Source organism: Ylistrum balloti, unplaced genomic scaffold (assembly GCF_031769215.1).
Source record: "Ylistrum balloti isolate Yb309-2 unplaced genomic scaffold, AGI_CSIRO_Ybal_v1 Utg370584, whole genome shotgun sequence".
Taxonomy (NCBI): Eukaryota; Metazoa; Mollusca; class Bivalvia; order Pectinida; family Pectinidae; genus Ylistrum; species Ylistrum balloti.
Window position 1 is genome coordinate 1196970 of NW_026782363.1, and position 13749 is coordinate 1210718.

The following is a 13749-nucleotide window of genomic DNA, read 5'->3' on the forward strand; positions in this document are numbered from 1 at the left end:
TATATTGATGTACTCATTACGAGTGTGTGTACCCTATATATTGATGTACTCATTACGAGTGTGTGTACCCTATATATTGATGTACTCAGTGTGTACTAGTGTGTGTACCCTATATATTGATGTACTCATTACGAGTGTGTGTACCCTATATATTGATGTACTCATTGATTACTCATTAGTGTGTGTACCCTATATATTGATGTACTCATTAGTGTGTGTACCCTATATATTGATGTACTCATTACTAGTGTGTGTACCCTATATATTGATGTACTCATTACGAGTGTGTGTACCCTATAAATTGATGTACTCATTACGAGTGTGTGATTGACGTACTCATTACGAGTGTGTGTACCCTATAAATTGATATACTCATTACGAGTGTGTGTACCCTATAAATTGACGTACTCATTACTAGTGTGTGTACCCTATATATTGATGTACTCATTACGAGTGTGTGTACCCTATATATTGATGTACTCATTACGAGTGTGTGTACCCTATCAATTGATATACTCATTACGAGTGTGTGTACCCTATATATTGATGTACTCATTACTAGTGTGTGTACCCTATATATTGATGTACTCATTACTAGTGTGTGTACCCTATATATTGATGTACTCATTACTAGTGTGTGTACCCTATATATTGATGTACTCATTACTAGTGTGTGTACCCTATATATTGATGTACTCATTCACGAGTGTGTGTACCCTATCATAGTGTGTGTACCCTATAAATTGACGTACTCATTACGAGTGTGTGTACCCTATATATTGACGTACTCATTACTAGTGTGTGTACCCTATAAATTGACGTACTCATTACTAGTGTGTGTACCCTATATATTGATGTACTCATTACGAGAGTGTGTACCCTATCAATTGATGTACTCATTGCGAGTGTGTGTACCGTATATATTGACGTACTCATTACGAGTGTGTGTACCCTGTATATTGACGTACTCATTACTAGTGTGTGTACCCTGTATATTGACGTACTCATTACTAGTGTGTGTACCCTGTATATTGATGTACTCATTGCGTTTGTGTGTACCCGTACTTGTGTGTACCCTATATATTGATGTACTCATTACTAGTGTGTGTACCCTATATATTGATGTACTCATTGAGTGTGTGCTATATATTGTGTGTGTACCCTATATATTGATGTACTCATTACGAGTGTGTGTACCCTATAAGTTGATGTACTCATTGCGCGTGTGTGTACCCTATATATTGATGTACTCATTACTAGTGTGTGTACCCTATATATTGATGTACTCATACCCTATATTGATGTACTCAGTGTGTGTACCCTATATATTATATATGTACTCATTATAGTGTGTGATGTACTCATTACGAGTGTGTGTACCCTATATATTGATGTACGTGTGTGTACCCTATATATTGATGTATCATTACTAGTGTGTGTACTATATAGTGTGTGTACCCTATATATTGATGTACTCATTACGAGTGTGTGTACCCTATATATTGATGTACTCATTACTAGTGTGTGTACCCTATATATTGATGTATATAGTGTGTGTACCCTATATATTGATGTACTCATTGCGGGTGTGTGTACCCTGTATATTGACGTACTCATTACTAGTGTGTGTACTAGTACGCGTGTGTGTACCCTATATATTGATGTACTCATTGCGCGTGTGTGTACCCTATATATTGATGTACTCATTACTAGTGTGTGTACCCTATATATTGATGTACTCATTACTAGTGTGTGTACCCTATATATTGATGTACTCATTACTAGTGTGTGTACCCTATATATTGATGTACTCATTACTAGTGTGTGTACCCTATATATTGATGTACTCATTGCGCGTGTGTGTACCCTATATATTGATGTACTCATTACTAGTGTGTGTACCCTATATATTGATGTACTCATTGCGCGTGTGTGTACCCTATATATTGATGTACTCATTACTAGTGTGTGTACCCTATATATTGACGTACTCATTGCGCGTGTGTGTACCCTACAAGTTGATACTTATTCGTGACGTTGTTTAAAACGAGCCGTTATGCTATGTACGTGTATCGCATTCTGACCTGAGCAATTAGGGTGAAGTCTTTTGTCAATGGCCACCAGCACATCAGGAATCGGTCCGTCAACATAATTGTCACAGGTAAGGCGCGTAGCATCATATAACTCGGATCTTCTTTTGAGAATGTGTTCGGCAATGCTCTAACCATTTATCTCTAATCTTCCACGAGTTATTCCCCCTACCATAGTTTAGAGCGGCCGTGACTGGTTCAGATGGTGTTTGGATTCGACGAACACTATAAAATAGATTTACTCCATAATTAGTTTATTTACGCCATTATAAACTTGTCACTTATTTATTAGAAGTTTGTGTACTCTAAAATGAGTGGACTTACTCTGTAACGATTTCCGTACTGTATGTGATGAATTGATATACTATGTTTGAGTTTATTCCGTTAGGATTTGACTTACTGTATGATTAGTTGGTGTACTCTATAATAAACATTCTATTTTTTATTCTTTAATGAGTTGGTACTATTTGGTGACTTGATAATAGATTGACGTACCCTGTGCTAAGTTTTGACTCTTTAATGAGATGGTAACCTCTATTTATTTGGTGACTTGATAAAGGAATGATGTGCTCTGTACTGAGTTTTGACTCATTAATGAGTGGCACTCTATATTTATTTGGTGAATTGGTAATATATTGATGTACCCTTTACATTCATTGTCGTCGTTGTCGTCGTCGTCGTTGTCGTCGTCATCATCATGATCATTATCAAAGCATTATGACAGCTCATATCAAATTATGCTATAGATACCTCCTCATTATGTTATCATCGTTATCGACATCCTTCCTAACATCACAACACGTACCAATTACAAACCCTACATACCCACTCATGGTCGTACACCAGTACATCTCCTACATACCAACTCCAGGTCGTACATCACTACACCCCTACATGACCACTCATGGTCGTACACCAGTACATCTCCTACATACCAACTCCAGGTCGTACACCAGTACACCCCTACATTACAATTCCCGGTCGTACACCAGTATACCCCTACATACCAACTCCAGGTCGTACACCAGTACACCCCCTACATACCCACTCCAGGTCGAACACCAGTACACCTCCTACATACCCACTCCAGATCGAACACCATTACACCCCCTACATACCAACTCAAGGTCGTACACCAGTACACCTCCTACATACCCACTTCAGGTACTACAGCAGTACACTTCTACATACCTACTCCTGGTTGTACACCACTACACCCACTACATACCAACTCCAGGTCGTACACCAGTACACCACTACATTACCACTCCTGGTCGTACACCAGTACACCTCCTACATACCCACTCTAGATCGTACACCAGTACATCTCTACATTCCCACTCCTGGTCGTACACCAATACACCCCCTACATACCAACTCCTGGTCGTACACCAGTACACCTCCTACAAACCAACTCTAGGTCGTACACCACTACACCCCTACATTACCACTCCCGGTCGTACACCAGTACAACCCTACATTACCACTCCATGTCGTACATCAGTACACCCCTACATACCCAATACAGGTCGTACACCAGTACATCCCCTATATACTCACTCCTGGTCGTCCACCAATACACCCCTTAAATACCCACTCATGGTCGTACACCAGTAAACCTACATACCCACTCCTGGTCGTACACCAGTACACCTCCTACATACCCACTTCAGGTACTACACCGGTACACTTCTACATACCCACTCCAGGTCGTACACCAGTACCCCTCCTACATACCCACTCAGGGTCGTACACCAGTGCACCCTCTACATACCCACTCCAGGTCGTACACCACTACATCTCCTACAAACCCACTCCAGGTCGTACACCAGTACACCCCCTACATACCACCTCTAGGTCGTATAACAGTACACCCACTACATCACAACTCTAGGTCGTACACCAGTACACCCCTACAAACCATCTCCTGGTCGTACACCAGTACACCTCTTACATACCCACTCCTGGTCGTACACCAGTACACCCCTACATACCCACTCCAGGTCGTACACCAGTACATCCGCTACATACCCACTCCAGGTCTTACACCAGTACATCCGCTACATACCCACTCCAGGTCTTACACCAGTACAACCCCTACATACCCACTCCAGGTTTTACACCAGTGCACCCCCTACATACCCACTCCTGGTCGTACACCAGTACACCTCCTACATACCCACTTCAGGTTCTACACCAGTACACTTCTACATACCCACTCCAGGTTTTACACCAGTACACCCCCTACATACCCACTCCTGGTCGTACACCAATACACCCCCTACATACCCACTCAAGGTCGTACATCAGTACACCGCCTACAGACCCACTCCTGGTCATACACCAGTATATCTCCTACATACCCACTCCTGGTCGTACACCAGTACATCCCCTACATACTCACTCCTGGTCCTATACCAGTACAACCCCTACATACCCACTCCAGGTTGTACACCAGTACACCTCCTTTATACCCACTCCTGGTCGTACACCAGTACACCTCCTACATACCCACTCCTGGTCATACACCAGTATATCTCCTACATACCCATTCCTGGTCGTACACCAGTACACCGCCTACATACCCACTCCAGGTCGTACACCAATACACCTCCTACATACCCACTCCTGGTCGTACACTCCCTAAATTACACTGAAAGGTACAATGTGAGTTTTTCTTTAACTCAATTTTAGACATAAATGGATTTGTTGTTAAAATATGTTAAACAACACTGTCTTTTTATCTGGAGATTACATAATTACGTTGTCCATTTTCTCCTATTTAGAGAATACTAAATATCACTAGGAATAATTGGATAAGCTTTTAAGGTACCTGTACTTTCAAAACCAGACTTGACTAAATCTGATGGAGCAGAATTTTGTATTCACACCATACATTCGATTAAATTCTTGAAATATATAGATTATTTCTAACATAATCTTCCTATCCATCCTAAATTATATTGATATATTTACAATGGTGAGGTAAACCCGCAGAGAGTCCATATCTGGCGGTATGTGTGCCTGATTTGGGTCATTTCGGTATCTCGTATTATGTTGTCCCGTTTTTCTAACGTGAACATGTGTAAACGTCATATTGTATAATGTTAGAAAATCCCTCAACAGTAACGATATTTATATATAAATGTATGTTTATCTATACGGGATGGTGAGTTCCATATTGATAAATATGGTTGTTCATATTTCAAATAAATAAAAACTGAACGAATGTAACATTATAAAGGAAGAAAGAAGACGATGTGAACGGTCGCCTGCATGTGTGGGACTGCGTTGTGTTGTTGAAATGAATCTATAGCTTCAAAGGTCCACAACAAGCATAAACGGTGACAGAAATATAATTATATCTATTAATAGTATAAAGAAGCTTTCGTAATAGATTCTAAAAAAAGAACCGTGATAATTGTTGATTTTTATAGAGAAGTGTATCAGGAAATACTACTGCACGTGTTAAGAGGTTGTACCTGGGATATATATTTATTTATTCATACTTACGTACAATTGTCTAATTTAACATATTCGGTTAGACTTCATATCTGACAGACGAGTCACAGACATTACTCCGATCATTTAACGACCACACACACGTTACTACACACACGTGTTACGACCACACACACGTGCTACGACCACACACACGTTCTCGTCACTACACACACACTTGCTACGACCACAAACACATGTACAAATATTACCACGCGCGCCTGCTTATACTTATAGATATAAAGTGAGTTTTCTGATGAAAATACATGGTAAAACAAACACCATTTAAGCTGTCACCTGATTTTGGAGGTTGTATTCTTCATACTTAGTCATATATAATTTGACATTTCGATTGGAAATGGAATAAAGAAATTACGCGTTCTTATATCAGAAATGAAATAATGCAGTCTATGCTTCGTTGTTTTCCGTTCTGAGAACGTGCTGACGACCATCTCACGTCTTCTGATTTGAAATTTCTATTCATAATTATTGGTAAATTCCATGAATGTTTATACGGGTATTTAACGACTTTATCTCAAAAGGTTGCCCACAATGGGCGTGTGACATTATCTCCCTTGCATCGTCAGACAACCAGTTTGTCAAGGGGAGGCTATTCTGACAGTCTTCCTGCATTTTACTCTGTCATCCGCTTATTGCCCACAAATCTTCAGTATCATATTAACAATGTATTTAACCAATTTGTTAGGTCAGATTCTTTATTCAATAATGAATTAAAGAGGTTAAAATTTGATAATAAAATAATTTCGTAATTATTTGTTTAAATCTCAACTACAGTTGTCGGGTTCATCTCTAACATGGGGATTCACTGATGTACTGGACTGGAGTGTGGTTTTAACACTCTACAACTACAGTTGTCGGGTTTATCTCTCACATGGGGGTTCACTGATCTACTGGTCTGAAGTGTGGTTTTAAGCACTCTTAGGAATACCACAAATTCATCACCATTAGTACTATAGGTACATTCTAAAGTCTCCATTTAAAGGGGAGACCGGTTTTAAAGGTATATATACCCAATAACTGTGTTCCCATTTGTACAATATTTTGCTGTAACTGCCTCCATTCTGACGACACGACGAGATACAGAGGAGAAAGTCATCAGTTGCACAGAAGTCGTATGCACTGTCTGTAAGAACAAAACCCACTTTACTTTTCCTTAGCGTAATTGGCGGGGTTTTTGTGTGTTTCGTTTGTTGGTTTTTTTTGACGGGTGAATATATTTTGTGTATATTTAAAGGTAGTGGAACGATTATATTATCATTGAACTCAAATTGATGAGAAAACATTTTTTTGAAAATCGTCGCGGACTTCGCCATATTCCTAATGTGTGTTTACAAGGTAATCTCTGTGAGACTGTTGTAAGTCATCAAACAGAGATTTACATTGAGGCGTGTTCTATACTAACGTATCCGTTTGTACTATATATATAGTGTAGAGACGCCGTATATGTCAGTGTGATGCCAGACACGAGCTGTGAGGAGACAACTCTGTTTACTTTAAAACAGAAAATTAGCTGTGTTTATGTATGTATGTATACTTATGTATACAAACGCATTTTTTTCAAATTCAGTTACCTCGCCCTTCAAAAGTTATCATATGCTAGCTCCGATGAGAATGATTTTCCATTAAAAACAGGACAATTAATTAGATATAAAATGATAATTCCTTATCGTACAACATACGTTTATGTAGTGATGAACCATCAGGTATCCTCCCAGTCACACATAGGTATATGAGCTATTATCAGTTACTTTGTTGTGCTAACAGTTTAAAGACTGACATAAGTACTATATCCTTGTTTCTGTATTTGTATGATGTATGGACCTCTGAAATACACAATCATAAATTTAAGTTTAAACAAAAATACGTGTATAAGATTCTTTATGTACGGGTAAACATTTTCTAGTATGGTTGATATTTTGTTTTGTTATATATATATATAGATATACAAATTTTATATATTATATATATAATTCATGATCAGCTAAATATGTTGGTATCGATGTCAATTCACTGCTAACAGATAAATGATTGCTTGCATACCAGTTTTTTTATATGCCTTGTACATCTAAATGCCTTTTGTACAAGGATGACTCACTGTATTGTGTGTATTTAAGCTTTATGCTAAAATGGTGACGTTTAAAATCTTACAAGCTAATATATTTAACAGTTATGGATGTTGTTATCTGACTATAGATAAGGATGAGATAAGTGTTGTGTGAATTCTAGAGTCACCGACAACTCTGACACATTGTTAACTGACAAATTGATTTACTAAATTGACATTTTCAGGTGGTCACGGCAGTGTTCGTTTAGTTAGAAAACCATTTTTACACGCCATGTATGAAAATAAATCACAAACTTTACATTATGATGTAACATTTGGAATAAACAACAACAAAAAATTCCCAAATACAATGTGTTACCGCATTCTTATAAACGTTGTTAATTAATTACATGCCACGCGGTACATCAGCCCTATTTTGAATCATCCGGACCTTTACCATATACTACGGAAGCGTATTGGGTAAATGTGGCCAGCTGTTCATAAACTGATGACCGCCACTCTCAAGTCATAGCCGACATTTTATCATCTGATTGGTTTCAAAATGGCTAATTCGTAACAATATTCAATTTCATCAGTAAAATTTTTAAATCCTGTAATTGGGTTCTCAAAAGGGGCTAGACATTTTCACTGTATTTTTACGTGCATGTTTCTTCTAACCCTAGCTCCGTGCTGTTTTATTGAAATTAAAGAAGCTTACCATTCAGCCATGTTGAATTCGATTTCTTTCGAAGTATTAGAGCAGTGAACAACATGTAACGATAAAAACAAAGTGGTCGCCAAAACGTCATAAGACCAGGTACAAGTGATTAAGTGCTGGTCGCCTGATAAATCACTTTCCAGAAATAAGTTTATGCTATTTCAGCCAGATGGCTTCCGTACATATACATGTAATATGCAGACAAATGTGTGTAAATGATATACATTTCCTGGAGCGGTACAGTACAGCTTTGTAGACAAATTTACACAGTGCATACTATCTAGGACTATTAATTCACTTCAAACAGCGTTCCCTGAATAGTCGCCTAAAATGATATGCATGCTGGCGACGATCTAGAAAAGTTAATATTAAATTCGGACAGCGTGCACCATTTCGCACATGTATAGGTATTTTTGATTTATGCATTCCTAGTGCATGTGAAATTAATGCTGGTTGTGTCAATCGTTTTAATTGCTTTTCAATGTTACTACAATGAATAACACCGATTGACGACGCAATCACGACTTTACTTCCGCGAGTTTCAACAGAAAAAAACAAGATTTATTACGACAGATTTTCATAGGTAAGTTGTGAACAATATCCAATGTCATATGACGTTGGTCTCCCTGCAAATATCTGTTATAACCAAAGTCACTACATGGCAGTTCTCTGTGTGTTTGTCTGCGATAACCAGGGTCATATGACGACGTTCTCTGTGTGTTTGTCTGTGATAAACAAGATCATATGACGGCGGTTTGCTATTTATTTGCCTGTGATAACCAGGGTCATATGACGGCGTTTGTCTGTGTGTTTGTAATAGGCAAGGTCATATGATGGCGTTTGTCTGCATGTTTGTCTCTGATAACCAAGGTCATATAACGGTGTTTGTCTGTGTGTTTGTCTGTAATAATCAAGGTCATTTAACGGCGTTTGTCTGTGTGTTTGTAATAATCAAGGTCATATGACGGTGTTTGTCTGTGTGTTTGTAATTACCAAGGTCATATATCGGCGCTTGTCTGTGTGTCTGTAATAATCAAGGTCATATGACGGTGTTTGTGTGTTTGTAATAATCAAGGTCCTATGACGGCATTTATCTGTGTGTTTGTAATAACAAAGGACATATAACGGCGCTTGTCTATGTGTTTGTAATAACAAAGGACATATGAAGACGTTTGTCTGTCTGTTTGTCTGTTATAACCAAGGTCATATAACGGCGCTTGTCTGTGTGTTTGTCTGTAATAATCAAGGTCATATAACGGCGCTTGTCTGTGTGTTTGTAATAATCAAGGTCATATGACGGCGTTTGTCTGTGTGTTTGTAATTACCAAGGTCATATGATGGCGTTTGTCTGTGTATTTGTAACAACCAAGGTCATATGACGGCGTTTATCTATGTGTTTGTCTGTAACAACCAAGGTCATATGACGGCGTTTATCTGCATGTTTGTCTGTAATTACCAAGGTCATATGATGGCGTTTGTCTGTTTGTTTGTCTGTAATAACCAAGGTCATATGATGGCGTTTTTCTGTTTGTTTATCTGTAATAACCAAGGTCATATGATGGCAGTTCTACATAAAACCTTCTGGTACGACTTTTGTTCATATCAGTTACACAATTATATTTTTCCAAAAATTAGCTTCTTTTCAATTATTTTCCTACGTTGATTCATTTGCTAACTGTATATGTCAGTTAAGTACACTTTACTGAGTAATAGTATGTACAAATTGCCTTTAAAATATCAAAACCGATGTATTTCTACGATATGTATCCAGGAATTCTAACGCCACTATGTCGATATTCTTGTATACAATTATTGCCGTTGGTGTCTGCTTCTTGCTGATATGAAGGTGCGAGGAATATAGGTTTTTTCGTATTCTAAATGATGAATACTTCACTATACACGTATCACGTTATATTATCTAGTTTTTTCAAACTTTTCTGGTGACACTATAGGGAGATGTCTGGTGACAATATAAGGAGATGTCTGGTGACACTATAGGGAGATGTCTGTTGACACTATAGGGAGATGTCTGGTGACACTATAGCGAGATGTCTGGTGACACTATAGGGAGATGTCTGATGACACTATAGGGAGAAATCTGATGACACTATAGGGAGGGGACTTGTGACACTATAGGGAGATATCTGGTGATGCTATAGGGAGATGTATGGTAACACAATACGGAGGGATCTGGTGACACAATAGGGAGGGGTCTGGTGACACAGTGTGGAGGAGATCTCGTGACACAGTGTGGAGGGGATCTCGTGACACAGTGTGGAGGGATCTCGTGACACAGTATGGAGGGGATCTCGTGACACAGTGTGGATGAGATCTCGTGACACAGTGTGGAGGGTGAGGGATCTCGTGACACAGTGTGGAAGGGATCTTGTGTCACAGTGGGAAGAGATCTCGTTACACAGTGTGGAGGGTGAGGGGATCTCGTGACACAGTGTGGAGGAGATCTCGTGACACAGTGTGGAGGGGATCTCGTGACACAGTGTGGAGGAGATCTCGTGACACAGTGTGGAGGGGATCTCGTGACACAGTGTGGAGGAGATCTCGTGACACAGTGTGGAGGGGATCTCGTGACACAGTGTGGAGGAGATCTCGTGACACAGTGTGGAGGGGATCTCGTGACACAGTGTGGAGGGGATCTCGTGACACAATGACGAGGAGCAAGACTGATGATACATTGGAGAGAGGGTCTGACTACACAATTTAAAGAGGATCTGGTGAGTGGACAAAACGAGGAGGAAACGTGAAACTAAATGGGGACAAATACAAAACTGATAATTAGGAAATTATTGGAGACATGATGAGGAACTATATGGATAGGAATATAGAGCGGGATAAAAATGAAATGTAGGGAGCATAAAGTGGGATTCTGTAGGCAGTTAATATTGGGACAGAATGTGGAGGGAAGGGAAAGTTGGAAAAGGGAGGCAACTAGGGATAAAATGTAGAGGTGACAAGAGTTGGAATGGTGGGGCGCAGAAAATAGTTGGAGTGAGGAGGAGACAAAAGGTGAAGTGGAGAGCGGGGGTGAGGCGGGGGGAGGGGGAGGGGGCTCTAAATATAGAATGAAACTGGGAGTTGAATGGTGGGGACTGGAGATAGAACGAGGATATTGGAATCTTGATAATGATTCTTAGTAACTGCTGACATCACGATTACATTTTTTCAGTATTCGATGATTATTCTCGCAATTTATAACTGACAACAACATACCACTCAGAATTAGAACGCATGCGTATTTCATGACTTTTCGTCATTTACACCCAATGTGTGGTTCTCGTGTACTAATAACCGCTTATTACGATACGTAATGTTGACAGCAATGGGCGGCAGTGTAACACTGTACTTTTGTCTTTTAACTGTTGTGTATGTACTTATTGTAACAGCGTCCCCTTCGTACTTTCTGTCCCAAACTAGAACGAAACGCTTCTAACATCTTCTTTCAGTATATCCGGTTGTTTTGAACATTTTCCAAGTCTTATATCCGGGATCAGAGTAGCCGCCATTTTTCATCGATCGCAAAGTTATATTCACATTCTATACGACTAAAACCCCGACATGTATTATTATACTTAAAATTAGCTTTTATCTTGGAGCGAGTTTGTTTCCGTATCGGATGCTGTAGATCCGGGCGACACTCTGTGTCATCCTGTGTTGGAGAACTGCCAAGTGTTTGCACTTCATAAACAGCTGAGAGATGAGCTCTCACTCTCGACGCCGGGTCAGTTACAGAGGTCAGATGTCCATCGCCCACGATTATTTTAACTAAGATGACGTCATGGCACATTCGTTATTTTACTTCTTTGATGTTCTTATTTATTTATTTTTAATTTCCATGAAAATTACGAGAACAGTTCGTCTCGTGAAGAAAATACCAGTGACAATAAGATTCATGATATAAATCTACCTACCTACATAGTAAAGTAAATCATGATACACAAACACAATATGTAGATTAGGGAAGTAATTAAATGCTAATTCTGACCTCATGGTTTTGGGTTTTTTGGGTTTTTTTATATTCTATGTCAAAGTTACAACATACACATAATATTTAATATTTTTATAAGTAACTATGATAGGTATACTCCAATTATTGTGACCCAATATGACTAACACGATGTTGTCCTTGACCATCTCTTTACTATTTGTGAACAATGCAATGCACGCACGTGTACATGCGCGGTAGAGCTAGGTATTACCGCTACACGTGGGTGGCAGCTAACAAGCAACACGTGCATCAGGTACAATAATACATATGTAGTACTAATTGGCCCCTCCCTGAATTATTCCTGGGTTGGAAATTTCTCGTTAAACGTTTTCAATCATAACTTATCTCCTGGTGAACTTCCTGATCATAGACCCTGGAACAACTCTAGGAACTTTGAAAAGTTACTTTTCTATAATACAAAATGAAATCATTATTTGTGATTGAAATAAACAAACAGATTTGTCATATCAGTTTTGACAAAGTGATATAAAAAGGAGACGAAAGTTTTGGTGGGTGGGATTGATTTTAAAACCGTTGTCGTTGTCGATAGCATATTCCAAGTTGTGCGGACGTCTGTCATTTCCGGAGTTTTAGGAAGGAATAGTTTCCTAATGTTTAGCTGATATAAACAATTAAACATTGGACAACAAATACATGTCCGCTCTGAAAATTGATCATTCATAGACTGTTGTGTTCAATATCCTTATACTGTAAGAGTCTTACAGTTTTCCCTCTCTACTGTGAAAATTGTATTAGCGCGACCAATAATCGTCTGGTTGTGTGATAGGTGTGCAAAGTTAAATATTAGATGTTATGCCAACTAGACAAACTTTATTCTAGATTTACTCATATTCTTGAGATGTAAGGTTCGAAATTGTACTCATATACTCCACCTATCTACATGTACAAAAATACCCATATACTCGACCTATCTACATGTACAAAAATACCCATATACTCGACCTAAGTACATGTACAAAACTACCCATATACTCGACCTAGCTACATGTACAAAAATACCCATATACTCGACCTAAGTACATGTACAAAAATACCCATATAGTCGACCTATCTACATGTACAAAAATACCCATATAGTCGACCTAAATACATGTACAAAAATACCCATATAGTCGACCTATCTACATGTACAAAAATACCCATATAGTCGACCTAAATACATGTACAAAAATACCCATATACTCGACCTAGCTACATGTACAAAAAATACCCATATAGTCGACCTAAATACATGTACAAAAATACCCATATAGTCGACCTATCTACATGTACAAAAATACCCATATAGTCGACCTAAATACATGTACAAAAATACCCATATACTCGACCTAGCTACATGTACAAAAATACC

General features: G+C 38.8%; 1 long non-coding RNA gene across 1 annotated transcript in view; it reads left to right on the top strand.

Annotated features, from left to right (window-relative positions):
- The window catches only part of LOC132556717 (uncharacterized), a 56591-nt gene that overhangs the window by 2375 nt on the left and 40467 nt on the right, over positions 1-13749 (top strand). The gene's annotated exons all lie outside the window — the stretch shown is intronic.